Genomic DNA, 13,747 nt, shown 5'->3' with positions numbered 1-13,747 from the left:
TTATAATGGCACTTTTTCAAACAAGTTGCAGGTGATAAAAGCGCCCCCTGCTGGCATGGAGATGGCCTTTTTTTTTTATTGTGTTTGTTTTTTTAAATGGAAAAATGTGTTTTTGTTATAAAAAAAAACCCATTTCAAATACTACTTATATATTTTCTGAATTCACAATCTAACAACATTTTGAAGATTGCAGAACAAAAGTTTTGTGACTTATACCCATTTTTCATGTGATGTATGTATCACACAGTACTTTGTGATTCAACCTGATTCTAAATTGTCATGTTTTGTGGTCACGTTCTGTTTTGTTTTGGATTCATTGGGCACTCTTGTTTGTTTTTTCACCATGCCAACCCATCAGTTTTCACATGTTATGTGTTCACGACTCACACACCTGTCATCACTGCACCTGTTTAAGCCTGTGGTTGCCAGGCAGTCAGCTGGCGACATCACCCTCTACATACCCTTGATACCCGATTGATTACGCGGGCCATGCCGTAGTGCTCATGCCATTGCTCTGTTGTTTTTGACTTCTTCACGCCACAGTGTTTCGTTTTTATGTCCACAGTTTAGGGTTTTTGTTTTAGTTCATGTTTCATGCCCTAAGTTGTTTTTGCCTTCGCTTTGTGCGCGCCTTTTGTTTGGTACTTTTTGAGTGATTCATTTAAAGATGTCAGTACCTTCACGCCATGTCCGGTCCTGTCGATTTGCACCACGGGAAAACAAACCACACCATTGTCCTCGTCATGACTTAAATGTAGTCAAATTTTTCAAAATGTATATGTTTATACATTTTACAATTGCGATGTGAACTTATTACTACTGATGATAGTCTGATTTTAGAACATATTGTATTGTTGTGTTAATTGTAATTTTTTGCTTTTTGATTTGATTAGAAATGTATTTTGCTTGTTTTATGTATTTGTATTTATTTATTTATTTTTACTATATTTCTTGTTATTTTTTCTGCATGTATATATTTATTACTTTAAAAAAAAAAAAATTCATTTCTTTTATGGTCACACATGTTTTTTTTTTGTTAAACATTTTCCTTAATTTTTCAGTGAACACAACACACAACATTAGACTTGTTTTTCCGAAGTACATTTTAAAAAGTTATACACTATATTATTAGTAGTATTAAGAGTATTGTTATAGAGCAGAGCAGATGATGTCTGATGAGTGTTTGGCAGGAGATGACTCCATAAAATCATACAACAATACCACAATAAAACAGATTAAGGAAAACAAAAGCTGTTAAAAAAAAAAATGTGCTGCCATAGAATTTTGACATTTAACAAAGCAGATTTTGAGCGTTTGCTTTATTGTTTCCTGGTGTGTTTTTTTTTTAATTTTTTTTTTTATCCAACGAAACAAACATTTCTTTCACTTAAAAAAACACTCGCTTCATCCCTGTTACCACTTTTTCCAACATATTCTGTATGCAAATGTTTTAGTATTAGTATCAGTACTCGTATTTCTATCAGTACTGTGTGTGCATACATGTAGCTGCTAAGTCTACTTAAAAAAATATTTATAATAACTCTTTGGAGTATTTCAACGCATGAATACAGCAACAATAATAATAATAAGAATAATAATAAGAATAATAATAATAAGTTCAGCAGGTGGTGTCGCACAAACACTCAAACACACCGTCCTTTTCAACTCACCTGAAAAAGGCAGACCTTTGACACGTATTTCTAACTTGAGAGTGCTGGCAACGCCTACTTTAAAAACAAAAGTAAACAGAAAGTGAAACAAAGCATTAACACCCATTTGGTTGCATAGGAACAGGGGAAATGAAAACCAACATCAAGTGGCCAAGTGACGTACAAATGCATATCGTGTCTTTGGAAGGCCGACACGGACCAGGCTTGGTGTCAAAGTCGTTTCCATCGAGGGCCGTATCGCAGTTATGTTTGGCCCCAAGGGGCCGCTTCTAACAGTGAATACTATTATTACACAATTTTTTAATGAATTATATAGGTAGATTTTCCAAAAACTAAAATGTAAAAAAAAAAGAATGTGGTAAGTTGCAATAATTTCATTTGAAAATGTAGTGTATATTACTGTAAATGTAAAAAAGTATTGCTGTTTTTACGGTTAAAAAAAGGCAGCTTAGTTGCCGGAATTTTACTGTAAAATGTACTTTTGTTTTTGTTTTACTGTAAATAAAAAAAACTGCAATTTTACAGTAAAAGTTTGGCACCTGAGCTTCCTGTTTTTTTTTGTTGTTTTTTTTTTTACCGCAAATCAACAACTGTAGATTTTTCAGTGAATTACTGTAAATGCCAAAATGGCACCACAGTTTAGTACAGTAAAAAAAAATTAAAATTTTTTTTTCATTCAGAGAAAAATGCTGTAAAAACCACAGTAAATGTTATCATTTTACAATCAAATCTATTGCTACTTTTACATTGCACAATTTGATGGATAACTTGCTTTGAAATTGTTATTAGTTTTTATTTATATTTACATGTTTTGAATGTTTTAAATCTATTGTTGCATAATTAGACACAATTTAGGTTAACATAATTTGCTATTACATGGGATTTTTTGGGGGGATTTTTTTTTTCACAAATAGAAAGAAACAATACATTGAGTAAGAAAAGTTTCAGATGGCCAAATAACATGATGTCGTGGACCACATCTGGCCCCTGGGCCTAGAGTTTAACACCTGTGCTCTAGATGATATCCACATTTTTATTTTTACTATATATATATATATATATATATATATATATATATATATATATATATATATATATGGAATTGTACAATCAATACATTGTTTATATTATTTCAATGAGCAAAATTTTGCACAATTGTATTTTATATATATATATATATACGTGTATATATATATTTATATATATATATATATATATATATATATATATATATATATATATATATATATATATATATATATATATATATATATATATATTACAATGTTTTTTTCATTTGAATTGAACCAGTAAGAAATGTCGGACTCAAAAGTGTTATTTTAGTACTTCTTTTTTTTTTTTTTTTAAGTTGAAAGTTTCGCCCAGTTTTTTCCAAAAGTTTTCACCAAATCGGGAGTTGTATGACCTTAGGGTTTTTTAAAGTCCGAGGTTTCCCTGTTTTTATCTTCAAGGTAGCGGACCTTTGAAGCTCGCTGAAGAGAAGTTTATATTGAGGTTTTAAATGATGTCAAACCTTGGTAAAGTGTTTGTGTGACTTCAAACGTGTTTTCCGATCATTTTACCAAATTACGAATTGTAGGACCTCAGGGATTTTCAACGTTTGCAGTTCCGAATGTGTTTATTTACAAGGAGCAGAATTTTGAAGCTTGCTAAACAGAAGTTTTGTGTATACTGAGCTTTCGTGTGGTGTCAGACATCGTACATATTCTGTGCGATTTGAGGCGTAGTTTCCGATCATTTTTCCGATTTGTACGATTGAGGGATTTTTGATGTTTGTTTTTTTGAAGATTGCTAAACAAAAGTTTTGTGACTCATAATGAGGTTTCATGTGATATCAAACCTTGTACAATTTTTGTACAACTTAAGGTGTAGTTTACGATATTTTTCACTAAATTCCGAACTGCACGAGCTCAGAAGTTTTCGACATTTGCGGTTCTAACATTTTTTATTTCCAAACTAAGAGAATTTGGAAGCTTGCTGAACTGAAGTTTAGTTTCAGATACTGAGGTTTCATCGGGTGTCAAACCTTGTCTAACATTTGTGTGCCTTGAGGTGTAGTTTGCGATATTTTTCAGCAAATTCCGTATTGTATGACCTCAGACTTTTTTGACTTTCGCGTATTTGACTGTTTATTTACAAGCTAACAGTATTTTGAAGCTTGATAAACATACTTTTCTCCATTTATACTTAGTTTTTGTGTGATGTCTAACCTCGTACATTTTTTTGTGTGACTAAAGGCAAAGTTTCCGATAATTTTCACAGATTTACGAACTGTATGACTTCAGGGGTTTTTGACATTTGCGGTTCTGACTGTGTTTGTTTACAAGCTAAGTAAAATATTATATCTGAATTAATGGCTAAACTGAAGACTTGTGACGGACGTCGAAAGTTTTGTGCAACATCTTTCATGAAATTGTGCGACCTCATGGAGAACTTGACGTTTGCCGTTCCGACCGTGTTCACGTACAAGCTAAAAGAAAATCGAAGCTCGCTGAACAAAATGTTGATGTATATTGCGGTTTTGAATGATGTCAAAACCCAAACAGTTTTTTTTGTTTAACTTAAAGCACATTTTCCGATATTTTTTTCCCTATTTCCAAAGTATACAACTTCAGGGGTTTTAGACGTTCAAGGTTCTGCCGTATTTATTTACATGCTAGCAGAATATTGAAGTTCGCTGAACAGAAGCACTGATGCCAAACCTTTTTCCCGGTCATTTTATTCAAATTCCGAACTGTGCAACTTCAGAGTTTTTCGATGTTTGCGGATCCGACTGTTTGTTTACACACCAAGTAGATATTGTATCTTTGGTAATGGGTAATCTGAAGACTAGTGACAGATGTTGAAATTTTGCAGAACGTCTTTCATGACTGTTGGAAATTTTCTGATATTTTTTTCCCCAATTTCTGAATAGCACGGGGGCTTTTAAACAATTGCGATTCTGATTGGGTTTACTGATAACGTAGCACAATCTTGTGACATCAACTGAGGTTTTGTGTGATGCTAAACCTAGTACATTTTCTTTCACGACTTGAGGCAGGTTTTCCGATTTTTTTCTTTAGCAATTTCTGAATTATACAACCTCAGGGGTTTTAGACGTTCAAGGTTCCGCCATATTTTTTTACATGCTAGCAGAATATTGAAGCTCGCTGAACAGAAGTACTGATGCCAAACCTTGTTTCCGATAATTTTTAATACATTTCCGAACTGTGCAACTTCAAGGTTTTTCGATGTTTGCTGATCCGAATGTGTTTGTTTACAAACCAAGTTGATCTTGTATCTTTGTTCATGGCTAATTTGAAGACTTGTGTCAGATTTTGAAATGTTGTGGCGTGTCTTTCGTGACAATGGAAATTGTTGGAAATTTTCCGATTTTTTATTTTTTTTTTTCCCCAATTTCTGAATAGCACAGGGGCTTTCAGCGTTTGTGGTTCTGACTGTGTCTATGTACGACATAGCACAATTTTTTTTTCATAATCTTGTTGTGTAATCTTCCAAGGTTTTGTCTGGTGGTAATCTTCGTACATTTTCTTTCGTGCCTTGAGGCACATTTTTCCCCAATTTTTTTTTAACAATTTCTAAATTATGCAACCTTAGGGGTTTTAGACATTCAATGTTCCGCCGTACTTATTTACATGCTTGCAGAATATTGAAGCTCGCTGAACAGAAGTACTGACGTCAAACCTTTTTTCCGATAATTTTAATAAATTTCCGAACTCTGCAGCTTCAGGGATTTTCGATGTTTTCAATTCCAACTGTGTTTATTTACAAATGAAGTAAATATTGTATCTTTGTTAATGGCTAATCTGAACACTTGGGACAGTTATTGAAATTTCGTGTAGCGTCTTTTGTGACGATTGAAATTGTTGGAAATGTTCCGATATTTTTTTTCCCAATTTCTAAATAGCACGTGGGCTTTCAATGTTTTTTGTGTTTTTACGACGAAGAAAAACTTTGTTTCATAATCTTGTTGTGAAATCTACTGAAGTATCGTGTGATGCTAAACTTGTACCTTTTCTTTCGCGACTTGAGGCACATTTTCCGAATTTTTTTGTAGCAATTTCTGAATTATACAACCCCTGGGGTTTTAGACAATCAAGGTTCCGCCATATATATTTACATGCTTGCAGAATATTGAAGGTCGCTGAACAGAAGTACTGATGTCAAACTTTTTTTCAGATAATTTTAATCAATTTCCTAACTCTGCAACTTCAGGGATTTTCGATGTTTTCGGTTCCAACTGTGTTTATTTACAAATTAGGTAAATGTTGTATCTTTGTTAATGGCTAATCTGAAGACTTGTGACAGTTATTGAAATTTTGTGGAGCGTCTTTTGTGACGATGGAAATTGTTGGAAATGTTCCGATATTTTTTTTTTCCAATTTCTAAATAGCACGTGGGCTTTCAATGTTTTTTGTGTTTTTACGACGAAGAAAAACTTTGTTTCATAATCTTGTTGTGACATCTACCGAGGTTCCGTGTGATGCTAAAAACTTTGTACATTTTCTTTCGCGACTTGAGGCACATTTTCCGAATTTTTTTTCAGCAATTTCTGATTTACACAACCTCTAGGGTTTAAGATATTCAAGGTTCCGCCATATATATTTACATGCTTGCAGAATATTGAAGCTCGCTGAACAGAAGTAATGACGTCAAACCTTTTTTCCGATAATTTTAATCAATTTCCGAACTCTGCAACTTCAGGGATTTTCGATGTTTTCGATTCCAACTGTGTTTATTTACAAATGAAGTAAATGTTGTATCTTTGTTAATGGCTAATCTGAAGACTTGTGACAGTTATTGAAATTTTGTGGAGCGTCTTTTGTGACGATGGAAATTGTTGGAAATGTTCCGATATTTTTTTTTTCCAATTTCTAAATAGCACGTGGGCTTTCAATGTTTTTTGTGTTTTTACGACGAAGAAAAACTTTGTTTCATAATCTTGTTGTGACATCTACCGAGGTTCCGTGTGATGCTAAAAACTTTGTACATTTTCTTTCGCGACTTGAGGCACATTTTCCGAATTTTTTTTCATCAATTTCTGATTTACACAACCTCTAGGGTTTAAGATATTCAAGGTTCCGCCATATATATTTACATGCTTGCAGAATATTGAAGCTCGCTGAACAGAAGTAATGACGTCAAACCTTTTTTCCGATAATTTTAATCAATTTCCGAACTCTGCAACTTCAGGGATTTTCGATGTTTTCGATTCCAACTGTGTTTATTTACAAATGAAGTAAATATTGTATCTTTGTTAATGGCTAATCTGAACACTTGTGACAGTTATTGAAATTTCGTGTAGCGTCTTTTGTGACGATTGAAATTGTTGGAAATGTTCCGATATTTTTTTTCCCAATTTCTAAATAGCACGTGGGCTTTCAGCGTTTGTGGTTCTGACTGTGTCTATGTACGACATAGCACAATTTTTTTTCATAATCTTGTTGTGTAATCTTCCAAGGTTTTGTCTGGTGCTAATCTTCGTACATTTTCTTTCGTGCCTTGAGGCACATTTTTCCCCAATTTTTTTTTAACAATTTCTAAATTATGCAACCTTAGGGGTTTTAGACATTCAATGTTCCGCCGTACTTATTTACATGCTTGCAGAATATTGAAGCTCGCTGAACAGAAGTACTGACGTCAAACCTTTTTTCCGATAATTTTAATACATTTCCAAACTCTGCAACTTCAGGGATTTTCGATGTTTTCGATTCCAACTGTGTTTATTTACAAATGAAGTAAATATTGTATCTTTGTTAATGGCTAATCTGAACACTTGTGACAGTTATTGAAATTTCGTGTAGCGTCTTTTGTGACGATTGAAATTGTTGGAAATGTTCCGATATTTTTTTTCCCAATTTCTAAATAGCACGTGGGCTTTCAATGTTTTTTGTGTTTTTACGACGAAGAAAAACTTTGTATCATAATCTTGTTGTGAAATCTACTGAGGTATCGTGTGATGCTAAACTTGTACCTTTTCTTTCGCGACTTGAGGCACATTTTCCGAATTTTTTTGTAGCAATTTCTGAATTATACAACCCCTGGGGTTTTAGACAATCAAGGTTCCGCCATATATATTTACATGCTTGCAGAATATTGAAGGTCGCTGAACAGAAGTACTGATGTCAAACTTTTTTTCCGATAATTTTAATCAATTTCCGAACTCTGCAACTTCAGGGATTTTCGATGTTTTCGGTTCCAACTGTGTTTATTTACAAATGAAGTAAATGTTGTATCTTTGTTAATGGCTAATCTGAAGACTTGTGACAGTTATTGAAATTTTGTGGAGCGTCTTTTGTGACGATGGAAATTTTTGGAAATGTTCCGATATTTTTTTTTTTCCAATTTCTAAATAGCACGTGGGCTTTCAATGTTTTTTGTGTTTTTACGACGAAGAAAAACTTTGTTTAATAATCTTGTTGTGACATCTACCGAGGTTCCGTGTGATGCTAAAAACTTTGTACATTTTCTTTCGCGACTTGAGGCACATTTTCCGAATTTTTTTTCAGCAATTTCTGATTTACACAACCTCTAGGGTTTAAGATATTCAAGGTTCCGCCATATATATTTACATGCTTGCAGAATATTGAAGCTCGCTGAACAGAAGTAATGACGTCAAACCTTTTTTCCGATAATTTTAATCAATTTCCGAACTCTGCAACTTCAGGGATTTTCGATGTTTTCGATTCCAACTGTGTTTATTTACAAATGAAGTAAATATTGTATCTTTGTTAATGGCTAATCTGGAGACTTGTGACGGATTTAGAAATTTCGTCTAGCATCTTTTGTGACGATTGAAATTGTTGGAAATTTTCCCATATTTTTTTAACCCAATTTCTAAATAGCACGTGAGCTTTCAATGTTTTTTGTGTTTTTACGACGAAGAAAAACTTTGTTTCATAATCTTGTTGTGAAATCTACCGAGGTTTCGTGTGATGCTGAACTTGTATATTTTCTTTCGCCACTTGAGGCCCCTTTTCCCGAATTTTTTTTCAGCAATTTCTGATTTACACAACCTCTAGGGTTTAAGACATTCAAGGTTCCGCCATATATATTTACATGCTTGCAGAATATTGAAGCTCGCTGAACAGAAGTACTGACGTCAAACCTTTTTTCCGATAATTTTAATCAATTTCCGAACTCTGCAACTTCAGGGATTTTCGATGTTTTCGATTCCAACTGTGTTTATTTACAAATCAAGTAAATATTGTATCTTTGTTAATGGCTAATCTGAAGACTTGTGACGGATTTAGAAATTTCGTCTAGCATCTTTTGTGACGATTGAAATTGTTGGAAATGTTCCGATATTTTTTTTCCCCAATTTCTGAATAGCACGTGGGCTTTCAATGTTTTTTGTGTTTTTACGACGAAGAAAAACTTTGTTTCATAATCTTGTTATGAAATCTACCGAGGTTTTGTGTGATGCTAAACCTCGTAAATTTACTATCGCTACTTGAGGCACATTTTCCGATTTTTTTTTTTTTTTTAGCAATTTCTGAATTATACAACCTTTGGGGTTTTAGACATTCAAGGTTCCGCCATATATATTTACATGCTTGCGGAATATTGAAGCTCGCTGAACAAAAGTACTGACGTCAAACCTTTTTTCCGATCATTTTAATCACTTTCCGAACTCTGCAACTTCAGGGATTTTCGATGTTTTCGATTCCAACTGTGTTTATTTAAAAATCAAGTAAATATTGTATCTTTGTTAATGGCTAATCTGAATACTTGTGACGGATTTAGAAATTTCGTCTAGCATCTTTTGTGACGATTGAAATTGTTGGAAATTTTCCGATATTTTTTTTCCCCAATTTCTGAATAGCACGTGGGCTTTCAATGTTTTTTGTGTTTTTACGACGAAGAAAAACTTTTTTCATAATCTTGTTATGAAATCTACCGAGGTTTTGTGTGATGCTAAACCTCGTAAATTTACTATCGCTACTTGAGGCACATTTTCCGATTTTTTTTTTTTTTTTTTAGCAATTTCTGAATTATACAACCTTTGGGGTTTTAGACATTCAAGGTTCCGCCATATATATTTACATGCTTGCGGAATATTGAAGCTCGCTGAACAAAAGTACTGACGTCAAACCTTTTTTCCGATCATTTTAATCACTTTCCGAACTCTGCAACTTCAGGGATTTTCGATGTTTTCGATTCCAACTGTGTTTATTTACAAATCAAGTAAATATTGTATCTTTGTTAATGGCTAATCTGAAGACTTGTGACGGATTTAGAAATTTCGTCTAGCATCTTTTGTGACGATTGAAATTGTTGAAAATTTTCCGATATTTTTTTCCCCCAATTTCTGAATAGCACGTGGGCTTTCAATGTTTTTTGTGTTTTTACGACGAAGAAAAACTTTGTTTCATAATCTTGTTATGAAATCTACCGAGGTTTTGTGTGATGCTAAACCTCGTAAATTTACTATCGCTACTTGAGGCACATTTTCCGATTTTTTTTTTTTTTTAGCAATTTCTGAATTATACAACCTTTGGAGTTTTAGACATTCAAGTTTCCGCCATATATATTTACATGCTTGCAGAATATTGAAGCTCGCTGAACAGAAGTACTGACGTCAAACCTTTTTTCCGATCACTTTAATCACTTTCCGAACTCTGCAACTTCAGGGATTTTCGATGTTTTCGATTCCAAATGTGTTTATTTACATATCAAGTAAATATTGTATCTTTGTTAATGGCTAATCTGAAGACTTGTGACAGATATTGAAATTTTGTGGAGTGTCTTTTGTAACGATGGAAATTGTTGGAAATTCTCCGATATTTTTTTTTTTCCAATTTCTGAACAGCAAGTGGGCTTTCAATGTTTGTTGTGTGTTTATTTACGACGAAGAAAAACTTTGTTTCATAATCTTGTTGTGACATCTACCGAGGTTTCGTGTGATGCTGACCTCGTACATTTTCTTTCGCGACTTAAGGCACATTTTCCGATTTTTTTTTTTAGCAATTTCTGAATTATACAACCTCTGGGGTTTAAGACATTCATGGTTCCACCAGATATATTTACATGCTTGCAGAATATTAAAGCTCGCTGAACAGAAGTACTGACGTCAAACCTTTTTTTCCGATAATTTTAATCAATTTCCGAACTCTGCAACTTCAGGGTTTTTCGATGTTTGTTTGCAAGCTAGCGCACTATTTCATTTTGGTTTCGGACTGAACCGACGACGAGTGACGGGTGTTAAGGTGGTAACGTCTTTTGTAGCAGTGAATATCGTAAACTCGCTGTAGTTATTGACAAGCTATGCAAGTCTCAGGAATGTTAGCGTTTCAGTCTTTTTTGAACAGAAAAAAAGTGGTAGGATTAAAAAGGGGTGTGTTCACTTTGTTAATTTAGCTGTACAGTCACAGGTCACATGACGCTCCACGCCACCTGTTTTGGCATCTGGGATTTGACGCCACTTTGTGTTTTTTTGATCGTCATTCAAAATCCTTCAAAGAAATAACTCCCCACATCTCTTCTTTTGAGCACAAATGCTAAATAAAAAAGCCTTTTTGCTCACAGCTTGCGGCCACAGCTGCCATCTTTGTAGGCCTAAGAACAGTCGGAGAATGGAGGTCGGCCTAGGGGGTCCGCGCCGTAGGTAGGAACATAAAACAGCTGCAATTATTATCAGACGCCTCCGTCTGCAACATCGGACTCCACAAGGTGATCCGTTTATCTTTGTTGGGTTTTTTTTTTAAGCTTTTCCTCAGAGGACTTCAAGCACCCGGGATGAAGAAGCTGGAGGAGACGAGGCGCTTTAATGAAGATCACACGTCGTCGGAAAGGCACGGCAGGACATGAATCAACAAGGAGGTAGGAATCAAACAAGGAAGCGACTTAAAAATACAAAACAGAGACAAGGACAGACGAACTAAAGGCTTCTTGCACTTTTTTAACTCTGCACACGTCCAACGTAATGGACGTCATGCTTCACATACCAAACATAATAAACATGTCCCGTTGATGGTTTTATTCAAATATGATCTACATTTGTACTGTCATATTTATGATTATTTTATTTGATTTTTTACGATATTGACCTTCTGTAACGTAATTGAGAACCTTTTATATACAAAACCCAAAACCAGTGAAGTTGGCACGTTGTGTAAATGGTAAATAAAAACAGAATAAAATGATTTGCAAATCCTTTTCAACTTATATTCAATTAAATAGACTGCAAAGTTGGCCAAATACTTTTGAAGGTGGTCCACAAGGCTGCGGACTGTGTTTATAGGAACTTTAGACTATTCTTCCAAAATCACATTATTGAGGTCATACGCTGATGTTGGTTGAGAAGGCCTGGCTTTCGGTCTCCGTTGTAATTCATCCCAAAGGTGTTCTATCAGATTTAGGTCAGGACTCTGTGCAGGCCAGTCAAGTTCATCCACACCAAACTCTGTCATCCATGTCTTTATGGACTTTGCTTTGTGCACTGGTGCACAAAGCAAAAGGAAGGTGCCCGCTCCAAACTGTTCCCCCAAGGTTGGGAGCAAGGAACTTTCCAAAATGTTTTGGTACACAGCACCTCCAAAACCCTCAAATCTAGACTCCAAACATCCCAGAATAAGCTAATCGGTTACTTTTAGACCTCCACCCCAGATCACACCTCAATCCAACCCACTTCTCCAAAGTGGGCTGGCTCAGGGTGGAGGACAGAGTAAAACAACTTGCACTGAGCCTAGTCTATAAAATCCGCTACACCTCTTTGATACCGAAGGACATGTCAAACTACTTCCTTAACGTAAATGACCGCCATAACCACAACACCAGGGGGAGCTCCACAAACCACGTTAAACCCAGATTTCGATCTAACAAAGGTCTTAACTCATTCTCTTTCTATGCCACATCAATGTGGAATGCACTCCCAACAGGTATAAAAGTAAGTGCATCTCTATATTCCTTCAAAACCGCTCTAAAACAACACCTCCAGGCAACTTCAACACTTTACTAATAGCCTCCTCCATTCACATCCCATCTCTCCGGATTATAAACAACTCAAATGTACTTCTAATGTATATACTTGTTCTTATGCTATCTGAACTCACTATGGTCTCTGCTGGCCTTACATATCCTACTAAGTAAGACCTACACTGTTTCAATGTCCACATTTCTCTGTTGATGCAATTGTTGATGACTGAAGTTCTGATATCAACCAAAGGTCCTCATCCCACCCCCCGGATTGTAAATAATGTAAATAATTCAATGTACATACTATGATGATTAACTTGTGTGATGACTGTATTATGTTGATAGTATATATTTGTACCATGAATTGATTAACGTGGACCCCGACTTAAACAAGTTGAAAAACTTATTCGGGTGTTACTATTTAGTGGTCAATTGTACGGAATATGTACTGTACTGTGCAATCTACTAATAAAAGTATCAATCAATCAATCAAAACACTTATTTGGAACATCCCACAGGTGAACAGGCTATTTTGGAAACAGGTGGATGCCATGATTGGGTATAAAAGCAGCTTCCATGAAATTCTCAGTCATTCACAAACAAGGATGGGGCGAGGGTCACCACTTTGTGAACAAATGCCTGAGCAAATTGTCCAACAGTTTAAGAACAACATTTCTCAACCAGCTATTTGCAAGGAATTGAGGGATTTCACCGTCAACTGTAACATCATCAAAAGGTTCATAGAATCTGGAGAAATCACTGCACGTTACATTGAATGCCCGTGACCTTCAATCCCTCAGGCGGTACAACATCAAAAAGCGACATCAGTGTGTAAAGGATATCACTACATGGGCTCAGGAACACTTCAGAAAAACTACTCTCAGTGACTACAGTTTGTCGCGACATCTGTAAGTGCAAGTTAAAACTGTACTATGCAAAGCGAAAGCCATTTATCAACAACACCCAGAAACGCCACCCGCTTCGCTGGACCAGAGTTTATCTAAGACGGACTGATGCAAAGTGATAAATTGTTCTGTGGTCTGACGGGTCCACATTTCAAATTGTTTTTGGAAACTGTGGACGTCGTGACTTCCGGACCATTAAATTCTAAGTTAAAGATTATTTCCCAAAAATAATTA

This window comes from Nerophis ophidion, linkage group LG04, assembly GCF_033978795.1.
Source record: "Nerophis ophidion isolate RoL-2023_Sa linkage group LG04, RoL_Noph_v1.0, whole genome shotgun sequence".
Taxonomy (NCBI): domain Eukaryota; kingdom Metazoa; phylum Chordata; class Actinopteri; order Syngnathiformes; family Syngnathidae; genus Nerophis; species Nerophis ophidion.
Note: the sequence above shows the minus strand (reverse complement) of the source record.